General features: G+C 41.3%; 1 long non-coding RNA gene across 1 annotated transcript in view; it reads left to right on the forward strand.

Annotated features, from left to right (window-relative positions):
• Positions 1-10,136: 10,136 nt before the first annotated feature.
• The window catches only part of LOC141999408 (uncharacterized), a 342,290-nt gene continuing 327,749 nt past the window's right edge, over positions 10,137-24,677 (forward strand). Inside the window, exon 1 of the long non-coding RNA XR_012642004.1 lies at positions 10,137-10,233. This is a non-coding gene — a long non-coding RNA (uncharacterized LOC141999408). The remainder of the gene's footprint in view (positions 10,234-24,677) is intronic.

A 24,677-nucleotide genomic window follows, 5' to 3' on the forward strand; every position in this document is an offset into this window, starting at 1 on the left:
TCTGAAATACAGTGGTGACTGAGGCATAAAAACCTCCTCTTAATTAAATGGGAAAAACCATCTCCCTTCCTCCTTTGCATTTGTCTGTTAAGCAACAAATCTTGATAATTTAATTTCTTTCTATATGACTACAGTAAATATAAAAAGCTTTTAAGAAGCAGCAGTCTATCTTGTTTTGCTTTAAAGATCATAAAATTTAAAAAGTAATTTAATACATATAGTAGCTGGACTTGATATGCCATTTTCATTTTTTGTTCTCACCGTGTTATGGATAGCCATGACGTATACAATGCAGGACAGGGAGCCAGTTCCTATTTTTGTTGTTGTTAAAGCTGATCTGAGGAGATGAAAAATGCTGCACATAGTCTGTTGAGAGAGAAGTCTGAAAAAGTCTAAAAAGCCCAGTTCTGAAGAGCTCTTTACCTAGGGTGTGCAAACATTTTGGTGTGAAATCTCCATAAAAATCAAGATCTGGGTGTTGAGGCAAAAGCACATTTCTAAATTCATTCTCTTCTTGATCCGACCCGTAAAAAAAAACAGTTTGATTTTTAAAGTTATCAACTTTGCTTTTGAAAACAGATGCTCTCTCTTTTATCACTATATCTTCTCTAACTACCTTAAGCTGTGATCACAACAGATCTCACAAGATGAGAGTGGAGTCCGATAAATACTTGGTTGGTGCTTCAGTGGAAGACCTTTGAGGAAATACCAAGGCGCTACAAGAAGAGGTGTTGGTGTCACTCTTTTTTCTTTTGGGGCTATATTGATGCAGTGTCCCAGCTAGGTGTATAGGGGACAGTGTGCTGCTTGAGGCTTTTTTTGGGGAAGAGGTCCATGTCCTTGTCAAGTTCCTGACCACTTGATCATGAAAGACACCTGTGGCCCTTTTTGTGAGGGGGATAAAAATTGCAGTTTTCTGTATTGTTTTTAGCCTATGTATGTTTTTTGTAGCATTTCAGCTGAAAACAGAATTCTTTATTGTGTTCTAACCTATTACAATGTCCTGCTCATATTTTGCAGCTTGCAAGGAGGAAAGAGGATGTCCTCTTCTGTCTTGTCTCCCCAAACTCTTTATTGTTAACACTAACAGTAGAATTTGCACAGTTTATTAGGCAAGTGCTTGCCACCAACTTAAATCTTCATTGAGGGCTTCAGCATTTGTTGAGGGCTCCTGGAACTGGGTTCTCCTGAGATGTTCATATTCAGGCCCGGATACATTTAAAGGGTTCAGTCTTGCAAAGCACTGAGCACTCTGACTTCAATCCTGCCACGCACATCATCATATAATTAAGATATGTGAATACTTGGTTCCACTGAAATCCATCCCTTGTGCTTTAAAACTTTCCTGGATTGGGGCCAGAGAGCTCAGCATCTTGCAAAATCAAATCCAGAGGCACTACTAGAAAGGGGTTAAAACAAAAACTACCAACCTGTCTGTAATATTTCTGCTTCATGTACTTTTTTGTTTCATTCCAAGTGTTTTATGAAGAGTATATTTAAGGTGGAGTTAATTTCTCTGAGTTTGGTAATGGATTGATCCTCTAGTCTATGTCCTTCCACGCTTCTGATCCTAAAATCTATTAAATGGACCCCAAAGAGCCCTATTGGCAACATGTCTGTTAGGGATAAAGAATACCTCTGTTTAAATACTGAGGATGCTTGCTGCCTGTTGAACAAGCCATCATCTCTAATTACAAGTTTTGATTAGAAGGGGCAGATGTTACAAGTGTTCAGGATACAATTGGATTACCCATGTTTATTGAATTTCATTCCTAGAGTAATGTATATTCTGGGGGGAGAAAATGCCCACAATGATGCTGGTGTCATTTCCAGTTAGGTGCAGAATGCCATTATGTACAAGTCAACTAATGGACATCCTTAAGAACAGACTTACAGGAGACCATAATTGAGGCCTTAATGATCACAAGGACAATACTAACCATGTTAACTATGTCATTTGAACTCCTAAAGGGAAGGGCCAGAAAGCCATTGGCAGGAGAACCGATTATATCTGCTGATTTCAGCTAGTAAAAGCTGGATACTTGCTTAAAAGGGTAATTTATCATAGGATCACTGACTCACAAGGCAGCATCTGTCATTTTCTACCACATAAGCTCAGTATTAAATCATCATCACTTAGATTTTGCTTTTTCATAACCAACAACATTTTCTCACTCTTGCAGCAGGAGTCCTGAAGAGATGCCTAATATTAAAAATAAAATGCTAATGGCTGAGGAATTTGAATATAATCACTTATTAATACAACTGTCTAACAGAGACTGATGAAAGTCTGAAAATTAAGGTCCAAAAAATCTTCTTTGTAATTAAAGGATTTAATGAACCTGTACATCTTAAGAATAATTTATACAAGAGGAAGAAGTGCCAAAAAAAATTCTATAGGAGAGTGGAAAGTTGCCCCCCACTTTTTTTTTTAAGCTACATTGTGAATGGAGTAAGTTGCATGCCAAGATTTTCATGAAAGGATGTCTAACATTTTTCTCCGAAGTCCATATTTAGGAACTTATATATGTGACCCAACACTCCCAAAGTGCTGAGCATCCAGAAGGTCCCATTCATGCCAGTGTATGTCTACTAAAGTTTAACACGAGACTAGTGTGTAAAATCTAGTTTAGACAGAACTCAAACCTTTGTACTTATGCTGCAGCTTAGAATTAAGTGCAACTAGAAACAGACATCTGTGTCCCATCTACAGTAGAATTTGATTTTGTGTGTGTTAATACATGTTAAAAACATGATTATAATGTCACGGGTAGATATGGGACTTAAGAACACAAGAGCCATTGATTTTGAAAGGGGAACTGTGCTCTTAAGTCCCTTAGAATCTTTCTAAAATCATACCAATACCCTCACTGAGAGTTGCTGGGTGCCTATGAAAATCAGGCCACTCAGGCTTCTAAATATGGATTTAAGAGCCTAAATTTGAGTCCATGAGTTTAGAAGAACCATATCCTGAATCAGATCAGCTAAATACTTCGGTAATACAAAAATAACATTTCTGCCACAACAGGATCTCATAAAGCAACGACTGAATCAGGAATCATTAGAAATGTTGCTTTCCCCCTCCTCCTCCTTTTCAGAATCTGAGCACATCGTGCGATATAAAGGAAAAGGTTCCCTTTGTCCTTGAAATGCAATTATATTTGCTAATATACTTTTGTCTGCATACTCTTACTTTTCTTCTGACCTCCAAGCAAGCAGACTGTTGTAAGCCCTCCAGAAAAATAAGGGTGTTGAATAAAATTGCATTTACTCTGTGCAATCTCTCTCCAAATTTATGGTGTTCCTCAGCCATACATTCTCACATATGTTCCAGTTATACAAAAAATTGCTTAAAGGAGTTTATATATTTTTTTAAAAGGGCAGATGAAACATCACATACAATATTGTCAGAAGCTACCACCATCCCCTCAGAAAAGAATAAAAAAATCTCTATTAAAATTGCCATAATGTTCCTGGGAAAAGGTTCATGCTGATAGTGCATTCACCTGTGTTAACTACCAATCTTTGGCTATTCTGAGGTGAATGTCTCTCTCTTCCTTGTTTTCACGAACAACTCTGAAAGGTTTTGGTTTTGTCCTGAAGTAGAATAGGGGGGAAAATTTAGAATCTTGAAAATTTTCATGGGATGGGAAAACCTTTTCCTGCCCCGCTATATTAGTTATGTCTCGTGTGTGTGATATTTTAAAACATACAGTTTTTACTCCATGGTACATTGTTTGCTTTAAGTACAACTGGTATGGCTAGCAGCTTTATCATATCAGTGCAAATCTCTTCAGGGCTTATGCCACAGTAATAATTTATTTTTACATCTTCAAAACCCCACCAAGTTTTCAGACCAAAAATGCCTTATATTTTTTTAATTGGCGAAGTTTTTTCTGATCAGTTCAGCTTCCAAAGGCTATTGACCCCATACTAGGATATATGTTAGACCCCATATATGCATAAAAAAGGTATGTCTGGACCATATCTCAGAGAAGACCCATATGAAACTGTTATGAAAAAGTGTACTAATGCCTTAGATATGTGGCTGGTCGAGCGGATTGGGCAAATTGCTTCACCTCTATTTTCCTTCCTAGCCTTTGTCTTTTCTACTTAGATTGAAAGCTCTCTTGAGCAGGGACTGCCTTTTACATTTGTACAGCACTTGGCACAATGGGGCCCTGATTTCAGTGGTGACCTCTTGGTACCACTGGAATACAAATAATGACAGGTAGGAGGAGTTGGGAAAGGTCCTAGGCAGAAGCTCTACGGTGAGGACGTGGGGAGGGGAGAGAGAGAGACTGTAGCTTTAAGCATATTACATTTTCTTCTATGAGAATAAAATTCCTTGTTCAGTGTTAGAAGAAAATGATTTCCTGTGATTCTTTACTGTTTGTTACATAGTTATCCGTCATCTGTCCTGTTTTCTTTACTGAAATGGTCAGCGGTCAACAATGCAGACTCCTCCCTTCCATTCCAAATGCCAAGAGCAGGGAAGCTATATTTTTAGGAATGCAGTCATGGTTTAAAAAAAAAAGGCATCCAGCTAGATAACATTGGCCATATTGGCAGGTAGGAAGGCATGGAAACAAGGTTGCCCACATATATAGTAGTATGATTTTTGTGGCTGAGCAAAGGGCAGATAGAAAAGATGATATAAGAATTTGATTCCACCAGGGCAGTGTTCAGTCAATTGAGAGTGAACGACGAAACAAAAGACAGAGGACAGCACCACCTAGTGTTTCTGGAAAAGTCTAAATAAATGTGCATTTCATGAACTTGTCTAGAACATTTTCCATCAGTGTGGACGTTTAAATACGTTCTTTCTAACATGCTGTTGATCTACCCATAGCAAAATAGTAGGTCAGATCCTCCAATGTGTTGGGCTGCTTTGCATTGCCCCATTGGCAGAAAGTGTCTGCATCATTACCTGGTGCAAGGGGGGATGCTCTGCTGGAGTACAGCCAGAGTAGAGGATCCTTTCCAATACCTCTCCCTGCTGCTGGCATATGGGATATTTCATGGCCAAAGTGAATGGGGTAGGAGAGCCCCAATGCTACTCCCCAGTTACCATTTCAACCTCTTAGGGTTGTCCATTGGAAACTGTGCATTCATTAGAGCAGTCCTTAGGCTGGTCTGATTTATATAGGGGATAGGCCCTATAGACTCTTCAGTGCTGAGGCAGTACAAAAGTAAGCTTTTATGCAATGTTTGCACCACTTTGCGACTCCTCCCCTACACCTCAGCCCAAACTGCACTTTTCAAAGTTTGGCCAGACCCAAGGATCTGGTCCCAAAATCATGCAGTATCCTAGTAGCATACTTAGGTCCCCCAGCAGACTCATGTAGGCAAATCCTCACGACTGTTACCTTTGTAGCTAGTGATGCTTTATTTTCTTGCCCAGAATGCTTTGGAAAAGGAAGCAGAAAAAAAATGAGCTAAAAGCAAAGCTTCAATCTTGTCTTTGAATGTCTTGCTTTACTGTAGGTCTGGGTGTGCCCTGAAAATTAATGGTGTGTGAAAATAACCCTTTGCATGTAAATGCCAATATATTTAGTGGTGGCTTATTGGGGGTCACATGACTGTCATGGTAGAGTGAGGAATTGGACTCCGTGAGCTCCGACTCACCCCTTCCCTAATTTTCAGCAACATTTGCAGCAGAGACCTGCCATGGGATCTAATGCCTCTGATTAGATCTGAGGGAGTCCAGGAGAGCAGGGGACAGGTGAGAATAGAGTGTAAGGGGCAGGACCAGAGAAGATCAGAGTAGGCTGGAGGCCTTTCCTCCCCAGCCACTAACTGGAGCTACAGTGTCAGCGCTGCTGGAGGCGAACAAGAGGCCCACTTGCAGCTGGGATATATAGAGAAAGGCAGTGGTTTCACCCCCACCCTTACCTGACAATCTGGTAGCAGGACTCTGAGACAAGCTCTCCCTGTTTGCTGGGAAGATTAAAAAAGAAGTGAACACATGGCCCGTCTCCCCCCCACAGGACTGCAAGGACTCTCTTCCCCTTTTTCCTCCAGAACTTCTTGATCCTGCAGCCAGCAAGAGCCTGCTTTGTTCTCCTGTCAGAAAGCTGAGGAGTGGAAGGACTGGGAGGTCTACCCTACTTGGAGATTCCAGAGAGCAGCAGCAGCTGTGCCAGAATATATAGAGGGTAGGACCGAGGGGTACAGCAGGTGGCCTCACAGTTAACGTCTATCCCAGAAATGTGGGCAATGGCTGGCAACTCTGGAGGAAAAACACAAAGAAGGAGGAAGGAAAGGAAAAGAAAAGAGGATAAATGTGAGCCAAGGTGTCGGAGCTGGAAGAAGACGACTCAGCAGCCATGGGGGTTGCTAATAAAATAGTGGCACAGATTACTGCCCGCCTAAGTGTGGTGCTGGAAACACAGTTCAGCAAGTCTGAAGAGAACTTAAAGGACAAACTGCACACAGTGAATAGTCAAACGAGGAGTAGCCATTGCAGACACGGACATTAGAATCACCGGCATTGAAGAGGACAGGCAGAGTCAGGAGGAGAGATTTGCTATCAGTCACTGGAAGGTGGTCACTCAGGCCTAGTGGTCAGAGCAGGAGTCAGCAGTCAGGTGTCTGAGCTAACAGTCAGAAGCCAGAAGTTGGACACCAGGGTCAGAACTGGGATCAGAGGCCAGATGCCAGAGACAAGGGTCACGGCCCAAAGTCAGAGATCAGAGTCCAGGGTCAGGCAAGACAGGAGCAGGGCTGGATCTAAGGCAGGGGCAGGGGCAGGGGCAGGAGCCAAGCTGAGAACAAGCAGGCGCAGGAGCTGTGGCAGCCATGGACAAATGTTCTGAACAGCTACTGATCATCTGCTACTGCTGGGCTTAAGAGACAGTCTGCAAACCCTTCAAACCAATCAGGTGGTATAGCTAATCAGGCAGCCTACTACAGTCCAGCTGTGCTTGTTAGGTTGCCCAGAGCCTGGCTCTCATTCCTGAGACTTGCAGCCCTGGAGTCTCAAGTCAAAACACTGACTGAAAAAGTGGAAGATCTGAAAAATAGGGGCTGTAGGAAAGATATTAGGGTTGCTGGAGGGGGGCAAAAGGCAAATATCCCATAGAATACTTTGAAACATGGATCCTGCAAGCTCTGAATCTGTTGGTCAAATCAGATAAAATTAAGATTGAAAGGACACACTGGATTGGGGATCAGTGCACAACAGAAATTTGACTAGCCCAGCTCCTGTCATAGTATGGCTATGTGACTTCAGATTCTTGACACAGCCAGGAAGTTGAACAACTGGAGGGCAAATGAGTCTCCTTCTATCAAGAGTAATCTATAGGTGTACAGAGGAAAAGGCTGATTTATAGAAGTCCATAAATAGCTCCTTAGGGGAAAATCTGCCATTTGCATTTATTTTTAAGCAATCCTGAAACTGTAACAGTGGCTTATTGCACTGATGGCTAGCAGTGCTGCCATAATAGGGTTGTGGAGGAGCAGAGGACTATGAACCTCCTATCCTATGTTCTAATCTTGTTTGTCCTTTTGTATAGCTTTGATCAAAGCAAGGCCTGATTTTCAGAGTCGTTCAGCACCTGTAACTCAACTGCAATTGGTGGGATTTCAGCACTTCTGAAAATCAGGCTGTTATAGGCCAACTGAGACATTGTCTCCACTGCTTTGCATCTTATGTAGCCATTTCCACCAGGGGAGGTGGCAAAACTACCATTCTAATCCAGTTACTCGTGCTTGGCATTTGCTTTGCACAAATGTAAATAATTAGGCAAGACGCAAGGCAAATGAGAGTGGCAGTGTCTGTTTCTTCAGACACAAAATGAGGATAGTGACTGTCACAGAATGGATATACTTTTTATGAAGATTTTCACCCAAAAATCTCCATTTTTTTCCTCCTGTTGGAAAAACTTCAAAATTTGGATTTTGGATCAACTCTAACACCAACCTCCTGGGAGTGTTTCAAGGCTGAATTAATTCGTATTTGTTCATAAACACTGAAGAGTTTGTGCACAGAGTATTAGTATTAGCTAATAGGCATGTCAGGTTCTTTATTCCAATCCCTGTTCCTTCTCCTATGTTTTTTTTTTTTTAAACTCATCCATTGGTAATATTCAGTCCTCTTGGATTTTCAAGTACACATCAAATGCAGAAGAAGCATTAGCTATGTGACTGTACCCACTTAACAGCTCAACCCTGTGTGTCATACTCCCATCTGTCTGCTGGTAATATGCACATGATAATGAAGCAGCAGTGGAAGAATGCCAACCTTCAGACTTTAAATTTAAAGAAATGAGATAAAAGTGAGGTTTCTATTAAAGTGTTACCAACATAGTTCTATCCTGTCAGCAACAGAGAGAGCAGAGTAGCGTCTCTCCCAAATTGGCTATTGGACTTCTTTGTCTGTGGTTAAAGACCAGCTGTTATTCTTTATGAGTGTGCCTTAGAGAGGAGTGAATCAGAATTAGAATGAATGCACTAAGAAAAATTAGGTCACCTTTAAGTGTTGTGCTTTTTAATGGGTCTGTTTAGAGATGAGCCCCAGTTGAAACCCTGACTCAAAGCACACCTCAGCTTGGAAGTTTGGTGCCAGATCAGATCATTGGGCTAGTCCCTCATGGGCTGAACCAACCTGTGCAGCCACATACCTTGAAACTCTGGGAAAGAATAAATTTGATGCTGAACTTTTTTCCTTGAGCTTCTCTTTAGTCCTGTAATCTCAGAGAAGTACTAGAGACATTGCTCTTCATTACCGAGCCCCGGAGTAACACAACAGATCACCATGGTGTAGCAATAAGTGATGAGTGAAATTCACCCCTCTGCCGAGGATCAACATTCATGTGCCACTCAAATCCTGATCATGCCAATATTTGAGGGCTTAGGATAGGCCTTGTGCTGACCCCACTACAAAGACATGAATTTAATCCGTAATCTTCAGTAGACCCATCTGAATAACAACAAAATGACTGGATAATTTTGCAACTAAAAGTGCTGAGTTCAGTTTGCTGTGCTTGATGGAGGGCTATTATTTGGTTTTTGTGAGGATTCTCAAGACCCCATTTAATTCAGTAAAATGTTTGTGAATCCCAATATCTTCATAAAAGTTAGCAATGAATGGTTATTCCTACAAAAATTCTTAGCTATTCATTATTCTCCCACTTAAAAAGTTTCAGCCATCCAATCAGAGGGTAGAAACAACATCCATGTGACTTGGGTGATCAACTGCACAACACAATTAATGCATAGCAAACAGCCTAAGTGACCAGTTCACATACAACTCATGGTCTGAAAATTACTCATTCAAACCACTCGGTGGACATATGAGGATAACAAATATATTGGAGGACCAGGAAGGATCAGTGAACAACTGGCTAACAAAAAAGGCTAAATTAGCACTGCAACATTTCTAATTTCATTTTAAGGATTACAGATGAAGTCTCCTTTTTCTTTGTTTGTTTGTAAACTCTATGCTAGCCAGGTATATTGAGGCCTGATTAGAATTTCAATGAATTGATCACTTCAGTTAATTAATTTTAAAAAACAATAACAACAACAAAAGCCAAGGAAACTTGCAAACTAAAAAGAAAGAGAAGAAAATACTGTCTGAAAATGTTTCCTTTTCCTAAACTGTATAATACTGCCTTAACTGTTTGGTCTTGATCTCTAAGCAAGTAGACGCTTTGGTAGACCTTGAGAGATGTTAATTGATTCCCTTTGTTGTTGCTTGATTGTTGAAATTCATTATTTTTAAGTTTTCTGACCTGTGTTGTTTACATTTTGTCTCCGTTTGCATTTATCGGCACAATCTAAGGCACTTTCTAAGAAAGGTACAAAATTTAAACCACAGCATTAATCAAAATTAGTCAAACAAACGTGAAAAAATAGACTGCATGGAGGACCTCCTATACCCTAATGAGCTCCAAGCCCTTAAAACTTACCTCAGGCAGCCCTCTCCATTTCCTGCACCAGGGCTAGGCAAGTTTTGCATCTTCATTAGCAGCTCATGGGGGATGAATGGGGAAGTTGGCACCTCTCAAAGCTGCTGTCCCAGACTCTCTGCAGCCTCATTTAGACTCCTGTGCATGTGTTACAGCTGGTTCATATTTTTTCAGGTGTTCTTCACCACTGCAACAGCTTAGAGGCTTACAACTGTAATGACAGCCGAGGTACTGGAGAACAAGACCGAGAGGTGCCGGTTGAGTCTGAACCCTGTTGCAGGAAGGATAAGAACCCATTCCAGGGCCCGCTCCATCAGAGGTATGTGCTGGGGTTTAATACCTCTTATTGTTTCCATGTGATCTGTGTTGTATGAAGGCCTGGCCGAATCTTTGTGTTTGTATTTTGTGTGGATTAAAGATATTGTGTCAAATCCTTGGATGGTACTTAGGGTATATCTGCTCTGCCGTTGGAGTTGTGATTGTAGCTCAGGTAGACATACTCCTGCTCGCTTTAATATAGCGAGTGTGGCTAAAAATAGTAGTGAAGAAGTAGTGGCATGGACCCTGCCGCAGGCTATACAAGCATTGCGAGTCCACTCTGGGGTCCCTGCTGCCGCATTTTCACTGTTATTTTTAGCTGTGCTAGTTAGATTAAAGCTAGCAGCAATCACACCTCTGATTGCAGCGTAGAACTGCCCTTTGAGTGTGGGTGGGTGCTATCTGAAATTGTAGTGAACTAATTTCATATACATAGCAGTACAAATATCTGTCTTGTCACTTTTGGTCACTTCAAACCTGGCTGGACTTGAACCAGCTTAATGGATTGTTACTAACTTCCAAAGTCAGCCAATCCTCTGATCTGTTCTAATTGAAATTTGAAGGTGTTTGAGGCTAGCAATTGTGCTGTTTTATTCCCTTTTGGTTAAGGAATCATCTTCCTTTTCTATACTGGTGAAGCTGGATCTGTTCTAGAGTGGTGGTTTTTGTGGTAGTTTATTTTTAAAGTAAAAATTGAAAAGGTATCTTGGTGTTTGCTGCTTTAAGCTGCGTTTGAACTGCAAAGCACCTTGGGTCTGTCTCTGAAGAGCACTGTGTAAACGTAGTGGTTTATTATTTATTTATAAATCACAACACAGCACTGACAAGCTACCTCCCAAATACAACAGTAACCAATCTACCTCAGCACCCTTGTCATTTCAGTTTCCCATATATCTCTTCCCTATGTGTTTAGTCATGTCGTCTTTAGTCATGTCTCCTTAGCTCACTGCTATGGTTGCTTGGTAACATTAAAGTTATCAGCCTGGATCAAAGGTACCAAATCCACCCATGCAGGCTCATTCACCTGTTAATTTCCAATCGTTTAACACAGAGTTTTCAAGTGCCACTTTTTTTTTTTCTTTCCCATGAGAATTTTGGTGACCCCTGCATAGTCTGTTTACTCATTTCTATTCAAAACGTGCAGGGACATTTTAGTCCTATGTTCTATAATGCCAAGACTGTGTTCCTAATATGACATTAAAGATTTACTGTATTAGAGATTTGCCATTGCAACCTAGTAATTTATCATATTACACTTCACTTCACTTATAATGTGCATGATTAAAGCAGACAATAGGTTAGAGCAGACAAAAAACAGATTTTCCAGACTAATGACTGGAGGTGCTGACTGGGGAACTAATTACGTGTGAGTGACATCAAAGTGGAGAAATGCTTGTTGCATAGAGGCAAAGAGATCCAAGAGGTGTGCCTTGAACTTGGCTGAAATATTAGTAATTCTGCTATTCCACTTGAAGTTGTAGAGATTCTTTAGGCAATAATCAAATGAGTTTCAAAGATTTCATGTACTTTTTATGAGTAAAGGAAGAACAGTTACCATATCCAGCTTTGGGTTTGTCCTTAAAGCAAAGTTCCATGAATCTCCTTTTAATTGAACTCAATTATTCCTCGTGGAGGATCATGATCCACAAATTGTTGGGAGTGGCTGAGGCAGGGATAAGGTTATTCTTTCAAAGGAACCATGGGCCCTGTAAGATGATGAAATGACCCAGAAGGAAAAAACATAGTGGCATTCAGCAGGGTTTTCTCCTTTAAAGACTGTTTAGAACAAGAAAGCAAAGTAAGACTAAAATAAACAAAGAACAAATGCTCCACTACGGGGTTCAACCCACTCCTATCAGCCCAGGAGTTTGATTTTCCAAAGGCATTGTTGTTGCTGTGTCTCCCAAGCTTTCACTGTTATAAACCCTGCACTGAGCATCTGTCTGCAATCCCTTATTCACCAAGGAAAACTTAATGCCTCTGCATTGTCTCCCTCTGCCACGCTATGCTTAGGGGGGTAAAACTTTGGGGAAAGCCATGGCAGTGTCACACGGTGAAAACTGTCTATGTATCATTTCTACTCCTCCCCCTCTTGACCTTTCTGTGTACTTCCTATGTCCTTTGAGCAGGGGGTTGGACTAGATGACCTCCTGAGGTCTCTTCCAACCCTAATCTTCTATGATTCTATACTCTAGCTTCTGTGCCAAAAATTCATGAAGTCAATGGGCTCAGTGGGTAAACTCCATACTCCCCAAATGGGAAATGGGGGAACTCCATTTCCTGTCAACTACACTACTGAATGGGCTGCATTATAGAAAGGGGCACAGTTTGCTTCCCTCTCTTCTGCAGGCTAAATCAGCACAAAGGCAAAGAGATTTAATTTATGCTGTAATCATTGGATAACTCCCTTGCTGGTCACACAGTTGGCTAAGCACCTCTGCTTTTATTGTACCAGCTTTCTGAAGTCAAGACTCAAGAACCTACAAGTTTAAGCTTCAAGGTCAACATTTTTAACCTCTGCTCAGCAACATTCCAGATCCAGCCAGTTAATGTATCTGCCTAATACGGCTGGCCATAACTTGGATCTCTTGACTTCTGTTGCTGCCAGAACAGATCCACGTTGCAGCAGCAAAGAAGGCAGTTCAGATAGTCTTATTCCTTAGTTTTAAATTTGATTCTGATTGCCACATAGCCATAAAAAATATAAATCGTACAAAGATTGTGTAAATTGGGTTTATGTTTAAAAGACTACTGAATGAGCAATAAAACTTCTAATTTAAGCCCTGGACTTAGTAACATCTTGTAGCACTCGTATTACATAAAGCATTATATTGCAGTATTAATTCTTCCCAATATAGTAGAGCATTTCCTCAGCAAAATTATTTTAGGAATTTTGCTCTGCATTATAATTATAGTACATCGGTGTTCATTGTTATCGAAGCAAAGTTAATTACACAGGGAGTCTTATTGCTCTACCGGCTTTTCATAATGTCACAATTTCAGAAAAATTAAAGGAGGTGTTTCACATTATACCTTCCTGCTAAAAGGAAGCAAAAGGTTATGGAGTTACAGACAAACTGTATTATTACTGTATGGAAATATCTAAGCCAACTGGATGTGGTGAATAGCTTTGAACTATTACTTCCAGCTTTCCAGATTGTTGTGCTGTAGTGCCCAGTGTATGAGTACAAAGTTCCACTGGATATTATTTGGCAAAATTGAGACTACTGTGAAGAGAATGACTTGGAATGATCAGGAAGCAAGCTTTTGAAATGAACTGCTCTAGTACTTGTGTGAACCACTTTTTGTGGTATTTGCCTCTCCTGCTATTAGTGATCTGTAACACTCAATGCTTTTCTCCAAACATCGACCTTTATAGAAAAATAAAAGGGGCTGAACACCTAAGCCTAAAAATAAGTGTTGGTGCATGTTTGCTGATAAATCTAGCTGAGATTTTTAATGTTAGGTAATATAAATAAACCATTTCCACCATTACAAACAAAGTACAACTGTGCGATCAGTGTTACCTGCAAGCTAAAGTATAACTGTTCTTTAATAGACTGTATCCACTGTACTTCACAGTACTTCAGCCAATTTAGAGAGAACCTTCTCAATAAAACTTCTGGCAATTAAACTTTAATAGAAATTGTATCAGACCTTTACTGGGCTAGGTTTGAGCTGTCCTGAGGGCAGACTCTTTTTTTCTACTGCAGATGTTGGAGACTCATTGGAGTGGAAGGATCAATGATATTTCATAACTTTGGTGTTTCAGTTCCTAGTATAGCCATCTGCTTTGGAATTGAAACAAAGCATAAACCAGCTTCTGTTGGCACTGCCTCAAACATCAGAGAGTGGTTGTAGTTAATTCTTAACTCAATTCTTCTTGAAATAAGACTTTAATTATCTGTTATACCACAGGTTTCAGAGTAGCAGCCGTGTTAGTCTGTATTCGCAAACAGAAAAGGAGTACTTGTGGCACCTTAGAGACTAACCAATTTATGTGAGCATAAGCTTTCGTGAGCTACAGCTCACTTCATCGGATGCATAAAGTGGATGAAGTGAGCTGTAGCTCACGAAAGCTTATGCTCAAATAAATTGGTTAGTCTCTAAGGTGCCACAAGTCCTCCTTTGTTATACCACAGAGTCTGCACAGGCCACAATCTGTGGAAGAAAGACCTTTAGCAACTAGCCAAATACAGGTAGAAACTTTTTTTTTTTTGTTCTGTGTTTGTACAGTGCCTATACAATGGGGTCCTGGTGCTACTAGGTCCTACTACAATATAAATAAGAATAACTTTGCATTTCTATGGTAAAACTTTCAGGAAGGCAGCAGAAGGCCCAGAAGATGAAAAAATAAATCCTATTTTCATATCTGTGACACCATATCTATAAATGACTTTATGCACAGGGAAAACCTAAACAACTTTTGTATTTTAACCAACAGGGTTGATGTATGTAAATAAATAAAATAAATGTTGATTATTTGCTTAGCTGTATCTTAGGACCTTGTTCCTGTCTCATAGTCAGCAGCAGCAGCTCCATAGCTGTCATGGAAATTAAAAAAAAAAAGTACATATGAAAAATCTGCCAATTCTTGTTCCTCTAATAAGAAATGCCTAAGCGATTACATTTCACACAAAACTAACAAGCGTGTGGAAGAGTAGGGGACACTTTGTGCTGTGGATGTTTTCAGTCAAAATGTTTTTTGTGTAATATCTTGTGTGATCTTTCAAACTTAAACAGACAAACTGTGAATAAGGCTGTAAATGCATCTAGGTCCTCATGACCTCACAAAACTATTCATTTGTCACTTTTTAACTACTCTAATCTATTTTGGGGGTTGGTTTTTGTAGCCATGTAGGGCATATTTCCACTGCAGAGCTAAACCAGGTGTTCAGCACTTGGTGTAATCAGCCACAGTACAATGTTCAAATCGCTCTGTCCTCACCAGCACTGCACTCACCTCTGTGTATCACTAGGACTTCTGGGGGGCACATCCTATGGTTCCTCATGCTGCAGTAATCTGAATTGCTTTGATTCTTTCCCAGTGAATTGTGGGACGACTTGTCTGTCTTTCTGGGTATATGGGGTGGATTGTAGGAAGACGATGTAAGATCAGAACTTGAATGATTTTAGGCATGATCTACACTTAAAAATTAGATCAAAAGCTATATCGCTCAGCGCTGCGAAAAATATTATGCCCTGTGCGATATAGTTAGGTCAACCTAACCCCCACTGTGGACACAGCTAGGTTGATGGCAGAATTCTTCCGTCGACCTAGTCACCACCTCTTGGAGAGGTGGATTACCGACATTAACAGGAAAAAAAAAAACCTTCTGTCAATGCAGGGGCAGCTGCAGCATCATAGCTGTGCTGCTGTAGTGTATACATGGCATTAGCCTGTGTCCTCACTGCAAATTGGGGGTGGGGGGCGAGGGGTTAACCACCCTGAGGGAAAGCAGAACCTGGGCATTAGCTTATAGCCTTGGACAAGCTTGCTATCTCAGGTGGAAAGCACCATCAAACTCGCCTCAGAGGTTTTTGTGTGTGGATGAGAGGTCGGGCTAGGGATAACACCTGAGTAAGAGCCCAGACTAACTCTGCAGTGAAGACTGATCTAGATTGCGCTGAAGCATCTAGAACTAGCTACTGTAAAGAACATGGCGAACATACCTGTACATTGATTCTGTCACGGTAAATTCAAATGAAGTCCTGTGCAGGTAGTGTTGGTAGGATTTTTCCCCTTGCCTTGGATTCATTTCAGCATGTTTGTGGAATAAAGACTGAAAACTCAGTCAGTTCAAGGCACACTTGAGAAAAGGTCTCAAAATACCCAGACGAAAGATAGCATACATGGCGCTGATAAGAAGAAAACAAAATGCATAATAACATTGAGAATACTCAGTGACCTGAAACTCCCCTTCAGCTAGAATTGTTAAAGCTGATTGACCTTGGGGAAAAAGTCTGCCGTGTGTGCAAGTGCCTGCTCTTGCTCTTTAAATAAAGAATTTCCAGCTCACGCACCTCGGGGGACAAATTAATTAAAACCAACAAAGGATTTAAACATGGAAAAATTAAGGTGATGTGAAATAATAAAAACATTTATTTATTTATTTATTGGGGCCAGACCTTCAGCTAGTTTAAACCTCCGTGGAGCTATGTCAATTTCTCACCAGCTGGGGCTCTGGCTCTTGCAGAAATGTTCGGGACAAGCATGTTGCTGTTCAACACTGACTCCAGGGTTGTGATTCTGCATGTCAAGTATAGGGATTGGCTGGTAGGTAACAGTTTAGATTAGGGATGTATTTGAACCTCACCTACAGAGCTAGATACAATTTTTCCAGAAGTTTGGGTCTAAGACCTGGGACTTGGGGGTCATGCTTTTTCTAGGTTGGTGAAATAATCCTTTCATCCCCCTTTGCCCCCCGAGAAATGTGAAATTCAAAATGTTGCATGGCTGTAATGTAACAAGAACTGATTTCTTTCCAAAGTTAAATTTTCATATTTTAGAATGCAACGTTTTGAATTTTTTTCCAGTCAAAAGTTAGAACTGATTTCCTAGTTTGTTTTTTAAACTAAATTAGAACATCTTTGAAAATATAAAATAATATAAAAAACTTTCTTTGTGAGAGTTTCTCCTTTTTGTACATTCCTACTCTGAGATTTACCTATCATTAATGAATGTTGTGTGTGCGAATTACCATCAGGAAATATGGGCCACTACCCTTTGAACAGCAGAGCATACTACCGTATGCTTGGTCACTTTGTGTAATGTTGCTGACAAGAAAGCTAGAAATGCTCCTTCAACAGATGTTTGTTAGGGTTCTTTCTTTTTCTTTTTAAGCCAGTTACATTAGACAGGATCAACAATTGGTAAGGGATATAAACCCTCATGCTTCAGGGTTTCAAGCATCCACTAAACTGCCTGGGATTAGGAAGAAACTTTTTAAAAATTGTAACCAGATTCTCAGTAATGTAATTTACTGCAATATCTGGTTTGTGAGAGACATCCCTGCAGTCATTCTGGACTGTTGAGTGCTGCATTTTACAGCACTGTGGGATTCTCATTAAGAGGGTTCTGTCCTGTGTTATACCTTCCTGCCTTGAACTGACATTGCCCCCTGTGCTTATCACTGTCAGAGTCAAACTGTATCAATATCTGCACTGTACAACCAGTAGCAGCAGTTGAATCTCTGAGATGAAAGTGTCCTATGTTTTACCTCATTAATAATGTGTCCATGGTTTCCATATTACTTGCTTGTTGGGTTTGTGCCACTATTTCCAGCCCTGCTGAGTGTTGCAAAGAAATTCTGGAGGAGGCATACCTTGCCTACTTTGACAAGGCAAGCTAAGTGTCTTGTTTCAGAAAGTGTTACACAGGGGACCTTCCTATGCCGGTAGCATTTTCTTGTTCCTTAAGTAGGCTTCCAGGAAGGAGACAAGGAGCCTGATGTTTGTTTTCTGAAGGGTATTTTTGACAAGTACACTTCAGTGCCTCTTAGCTCTGCCCTACAGTTTAGAAGAAGAGGAGGAGGAGGAACTGCTGGATATAAAAGACAGCAGGGGACAAATGAAGATGGCTTGTTTGTTCTCATCTTTTTCACTATCCTTCTCATGATCCATTGCTATCTGGGGCAGCAAACCACTACTTCATTTATTGGCATTCCTCTATTTTTGTTGATGGGTATTGTGAGGAAGCAATGGTTAAATACCACTTAAAGCACAGAGTGGAGTTGTACTGTAGAAGATAGACTTTGCAAAAATTTGTACATGTAGCAGCTTTGTGGTGTTTCCTGTGGGAATCCTCCAGAATCCAGAAATACAAGTGCCTCTACTGTTATCAGCTCCCTGTCTTCTTTGAGATATGAATCCAGATGTCAAACCAGCAAACAGATGTACTACAACATATATATATATATATAAAACTTACAAGAGCTACATAATTAATATCACAGTAAATTCCCAGCTCCATTCCACCCCACCTCTGCCATCTCGCTCTCATCCATGTATAAATAATTTGCTTCTTCCTTTAAAGAAAATCCCATTGCAATATCTCACATTCTTGTACTCCAATGTCTGATTCTTCCCCCTAATAAATATTTTGTATAAGGCAATTGAACACTGCTGTTCAGAGGCAGCATCTGGATTATACAATAGATTATTCCATGCCATCACTACCCATTTGTCTTTACTATTTATAGCATTCCAATATCTTCTGTGAACTATTTCCAGTAAAGACTGTGTTTGGCACCTTAGTTCCTGTCTTACTTTTATAAGGGTAGCACAACACAGGGAAAGTTTGGTCTCATCTTAGCTGTTCATTTGAAAGGCTGGCAAACAGTCGGCACTCTACAGAGGCTGTAGTAAGGAGAGAGAGCCTGGTATGAGGCCTGAGGCCTGAACTAAAGTCAGACCCTGCTAATATAAAGCAAAGTTAGCAAGAGTCAGACTATGAGCAAAAGTCAGGCCCTGTTACAAAGCAGATGTCTGCTTACAGGTTCACTGTCCGGTATGTGAACTTGGCACAGGTACTGGTAACATTGCTAAAACACACTGAATATGTAAACACATTCCAACAGGCTAGCACAAGTACACCCCAACCTAGTGCAAGATAAAATGGTTTGACAGAAGTGATGAATAGGGATGTTTCATCTGCAACATAAGGAGAAAGGTACAAGGGGAGGTAACAAAAATGTCATGAAACACGTAAGGTGGGATGTACGCTGTTTATCCCAGATTGAGACAAATAATCTATAAATGTTGGGATGCCTTGCCTTAAACCTTTGGCCTAGGGGAGAACAGAAAGTCCCACAACTTACTGAATTTGTCCATTGTAACGGGCATACATGTCTTACTATAAGGTGCTATTACCATGTTTCGTTGACAATAAACCTGGCTGAGCGCATTGAGCTTTGATAAAAGGGCAGGAACTGGACCTGCAGGGAGAAAACCTGGGACTGGAAGGGTTGGCTTGCTATAAGAGCCAGAAAGAACTCTGTGGAACCCAGAAAGGAGCTGGGGAAAAGATCCTAGCAATAACCAAGGTAGGAAGTCATCCAGGGAAGCAGCAAGGAATATGAGGGAGCAGACCATAGTTGCTCCCTACAGGTCTCTAAACTGGAACCCAGAGCAGAGGGAGGGCCTAGGTTTTCCTATCAGTCACTGAAAAAGGTGATGTGAAACCTCCTGATACAAGGGGGTAAGGGCTATTGAAAGCCGAGAGCAAGAGCTGTAAGGAACACTGGGCCCAGACCTGGCGTAAGGTTCTTGGGTCGTTATTTGTGGGACTCTGTTATCCCAAAGGTGTGGGACTGAATGTGACCTGACCACATGGCGAAGAAGTAGATGACTACCACAGGGCCAGAGTGGCTACTGGCAAGGGGTGCCAGAGGAGGAGAGCCTCAGTACACCATGCCCAGCCATGAGGGAGCATGCCAGCCAGGGAGATACTCTTCTACAAAGGGGCTCGTTCTCCAAAAATGTCCTCCATTTTTGAATTCCCTTCTCTTTTCTAGGTAGGGTCAAGTTTCTTTATTAAATCTGCTCTCCAAGATGGAGAGTTTGGGGTTGACCAAAACTGCATTTTTGGCAATTAAACTACTCCAGAATTTTTTGCCCAGCTCTGTTAGGTTTACTTGCCCTTGCAGATCATTAAGATGAAACAAGGTCTTAGCTCTTTCATACCTAGTGTGTTCTTTTTTTGGAAAGCTGTTGTTTGTTGCTTTCAGTGTGTCAGATCTCTGTTATTTTGCTTCTTATCACTTTGGCTGTGTCTCAAAGCATTTCATCTGTTCCCGTGCCATTATCATTGCTGTCTAAATGGCCCCGCTGTGTAGCTTTTAGATCATTAACATTACAAGGGTTTTGTAGTAAAATTATTTCTCCACCTAAGTATCGTATCTTGCTGGTTTTTTCAGTTAATGAGATTGATAGTTTTATCAGGGCACTGTCTGATATTTTAATGCCCTCTATTTTAAAATCTTTTACCCTGTGTGTCTGTACTTGATAGGTTAGTAATAGATCTATTCACAAGTATAGGTGCAGAATGTGAATATACATTTCAGGCTGTAATGAAGCCTTGCTTTTTAACATATTAGATAATTAAACTCTTATTCATTTACTTTTGGCTCAGAAGGGCTTCTTTTTGTATTCCCAACTGATAGAACTTGCAGAAAATATGCTTCTCTCATTAACTGTTATAGCTACCTCTTTTTGCTGTCTTTCTGGGGGTGGAGGGGGGTGGGGAAGCAAAAACTAACCCAAGAAAACTATCAAGTAGTGAAGGCACAAAATGTATGATGTGTAATAAATCCATTCCCATCAATACAGTAACTTATTTTTTACAAAAGCTACTGTGGCTAATATTCAGATGGTTTACATTAATATCCTACTAGCATTTGCAGATGTATCTAGTGGCATGTTCAAAACTTCAGGTACTGTAATGTGCTGATGGCACTGATGCTCTAGTGTGGTACACCAGAATTATTTCACATGCAGAACTTGGTAGCGTACCATGTGTACCATGACACTCAGGCAAATCCTGAAGGCCCTTCAGCTAATAGGCCCTCTATGTTCTAAAACCTAGCAGGCTCTCCCAGTGAGCGCTAAGATGCCTGGCTCAAATGAACGGTTTGCTTATTAGGTGTAGCAGAAAGAAAAGGTTGATAATACCTACCATATGTGGCTCCTATCACCATAGTATCTGAGAACTTCACAATCTTTTAATGTATTTATTATCCTCACACCACCACTGTGAGATAGGGCAATGCTATTTCACCGTTTTACAGAGGGGAAATGAGGCACAGAGAGGCTAAGTGGTTTGCCCAAGATCACACAGGAAATCTGTGGTGGAGTGGGAACCTGAATGCAGATCTCCTAAGAGCCGAGCTAGGTCCCTAACCACTGGACCATCCCTCGTATCTATATACCGTAAGTATCCTAGGTACAGTGGCTTAAACAGAGTTAAAACAGTGATTTCTAAGTTGGCCTCTGGGAGGCAGCCTGTAGTGGAATATGCACACCCCATCCTGTTTCAGGGTGAGGTGGGGTTGAGATATCACTGCGACTACTATCTGTCAGACGATCCTTAGGCTGAAGGCAGCACCGCTCAGTGGTCAGAGCCAAGATGACTGCCCTCAGGCAAAGGGCCTGATGGCCTAATTTCTGGACTCTATATGGCTGCCCTAGTGGCCAGAGTCAGTGTAGCTGCCCTTGAGCTCAGGGCTGTGCAGCCTAATGGCCAGAGTCAGTGAAGTGGGCCCCCCACCTAGAGGTGGGTGGTGGCTGGGGTAGGGGAACCTGGGCCCTCCCTCTCCACTGGGCTCCGGCCCAGGGGCCTGTCGGCAGTGAGTGTGGTCACCATCCAGTCAGTGGGGATCCTACCACAACACGCTGACTTTCGTCGGATGGGAGATGCCACTCACTCCGCCTCCCTGGGCCACTTCCTATGTGAGTCCTGGAGCTGGGGTCCATTCGTCATCGGGGTCTCCAAGCTTCCCAGTGCCGGTAGCTTGTTGGGACTCTGAGTCCTGTTGGCTGGCTGTAGGCATCCGGTCTCCTGTCTGGGCCTCAGGGTCTCTGGTTCCTGCAGTCAGAGGCTGAAGTGGCTCCTGGGATGGAGCCTCCATTGAGCATCCTTTCTCCGCGACGGTCAGCCCAGAATGAGCTGGGCTTTTCCCTTTTATACAGAGGCAGCAGCTGGAGCATGCCCAGCATGGTCTGAGGGGCAGGACTTCCGCTGCCCATAATGTGGGATTAACGCTATCTTGCCTAGTGCGGGGTATGCACACCCTGTCACACGGCCCAAAAGATGGTTATGGCTCCTGAGGCCAAATACTTTGAGTGCCTCTTTTAGTCCATTCCTCTGTTCAAGAATACTTAGGAATCACCCTGAGGTCCCACTGACCAGCGTCAAGTTCTTCACTCTGTTAGTTTGTTCGGGGCCTCTTCAAACGGCTATCCAGATATAGCAGCTGACACGTATCTCTTGCCTGAAGGCTGCTTTCCCTGTGGTGACAAGTCAGCTGCGAGCCCCACCCTACAGTCCCTGTTATGGATGCCCAACACACTGGCCTCTTTCCTTAGGGCCTCATGTACTATCTGATCACACTGACACTTTCTAGATCAATCCCCTTTGTTCTCTTGGCTGTCTCAGCTTATTTCCAATAACTGCCCCTTTAAGAGCCTTTGAAGGCTGTTGCCTCTGTGCTCCTGTGAACCCCTTTCAGGACTAGTCTTTTCAGCGGTCTGGCTCCATGGTCCCTGCCCTACTCTCTGCTGCTTCTTCAGAGGTTTGTGTTATATGGCTGGCAGAAGCTGCTGGTTCCCCTGCTCTGCTATCATCTTCTCATCTGGTCCCCTAGGCTCAGGCTGCCTCCTGTTGGTACTGTTGGATCCCCAGAGAGATTTCCCTTCCTATGACAGAGCCTTTTAAAGCATTTCCACCATGCTCGTTCTATTGGCTGGATCCTGATATGACCCTGGGTTGTGAAGGGAGAAAATAGACTCTTCTGCTCAGCAGATTCATCCAATATGAGAAAGAGAAAAAACAAAAACGGAGTATTTCTGTCACCTTGGGGAGTCAATCCTGCAATTCCTTTGTGCACAGACCTCCTGTTGTCAGTCCTACCAGCCGCCCATATTTGGATTTCCCACTGATGTTAATGGAAGCCTTTCATTACCTTTTACTCAATTCCTGCAGGTATTAGTGACAAAAGTAAGCCTGAAAGTTCTTTTTTGGGAAAAAGACTACAGGATTTGTCCCTACACAAGCAGAAATTGTAACGGCCAAGCACAGTCATAAGTACATAAACCTGTGGAGAGAGAGTGTGTGTGTGTGTGTGTGTGTGTGTGTGTGTGTGTGTGTGTGTGTGAAATATTTGAACAGTTATCTACGATTTTAGGAAGATATAGCACAAAAGCTAGTGGTTGGATTTCTTCAGGTGGGGAAGGATACAGCCACATGTCTTCCCCTTGTTGACCTTTTGGATCTTCCTGGACAGCTCGTATAATAATTCCAATACGTTAATTTAAAAAAAAGTCCTCTTTAGTCTCCTAACTTAATACATACATTACTATTTTGCACATGTCCCATTTCCACATGTTTCCTTTTAGATTGATTGTCCTGTATAAATTCGTAATGTCTAATGGTGTGCAGAAGATTTTTTTTCCCAATAACTTCCGTAGATTTCTATTTTTATTCACCAGGAACCGTTGCAATTACTCTATTACATTAGAGAAAAGTCACAAGAACCTAATCTATTCAGAACTGAACCTGTGATTAGGCAATTTAGGTAATTGTATGGATTATCTTGAGTTAAAGGAATGTAAAATTTGAGGTGGCTGTCTAATTCACCAGTATAACTGTATGTTGAACCAAGCACAGGTACTGTTGATGAAATTCTGCCTGTAGTTATGCCTGTGCAACTCCCTGGATATCAATAGGGGTTTAATGGTTGTAAGTGAGAGCCAAAACTTGGTCCTGAGGGTCAGACTAGTGAGATTTGGAAGAAAAAAAATGAAAAAGAAAATAAGCTTCAAGCTTTGCAGCTCCATTTTGGATTCATTAAGCTCATATTTCAGATCAATGGAGGAAAAGAAAGAAACATTCATTTAAGCACCTCTTTATTTCATATCCCTTTCTTTGCCTTTCATTTATGTCTGTGTGTGTGTGTTCAAACAGAATATTGAATTGAAGATTTAAGCAACTGTGGAAGACCTAGTTAGAGAAAGGAGGAGGATGAAGGATGATATCAGAGCTGAATGACATTTATAATTTTGGTTTGTGGAATTTTCCACAAAAGTTGTTCTTGTTTTTGCATGACTTTTCAGCTCCTCAAATTACCTTTGATTCACAATTCCAATGATATAAGTGTTTTGGTATCTAACGTGGACATATTTCTGCATGGTCTTTAGTGCAAAAGTAACTTTTGCTTGAAAAATGGATCAGTTTGTGCGAGAAGGTTGTATGATGATTTGGTTTTTGTGATTTATTTTCTTCAAACATTTCTATTATTTACGGAAGATTGTTATGGAAATCATTTCTGCGCTGGGTGATGAGACACAGTGAATCTTTGGTTTTGAATAGTTTTGCATTTTGTCATCAACATTCCACATAGGTCTAGCTGGGATATGGAAAAAGGTGGAAACACCCCCAAATATACAAGTAAACGTCCAGATTTTGTGAGGCTTATCTGAACCAAATCCTTTGAGGTTAGCACTTTGCTAGGGTCACTGGAAATCTGTGAAAAGATTCTGCAGACTTTCTTTTCTGAAGAAAAAATAAATAATACACTGACACTATTCACTTTATAACTACAGTGAATTCACTTCCCTTTGGTTCACACTGATTATTTCTCCCTTCCATTTTTCAAAATAACGTTATAAAGTAAAGTTGTGCTCCTAGGCCTTCCAGTGGGTTATTATTGCCATGATAAATGGTTGCTG

The sequence above is a fragment of the Natator depressus genome, chromosome 15 (genome assembly GCF_965152275.1).
Source record: "Natator depressus isolate rNatDep1 chromosome 15, rNatDep2.hap1, whole genome shotgun sequence".
Lineage (NCBI taxonomy): Eukaryota > Metazoa > Chordata > Testudines > Cheloniidae > Natator > Natator depressus.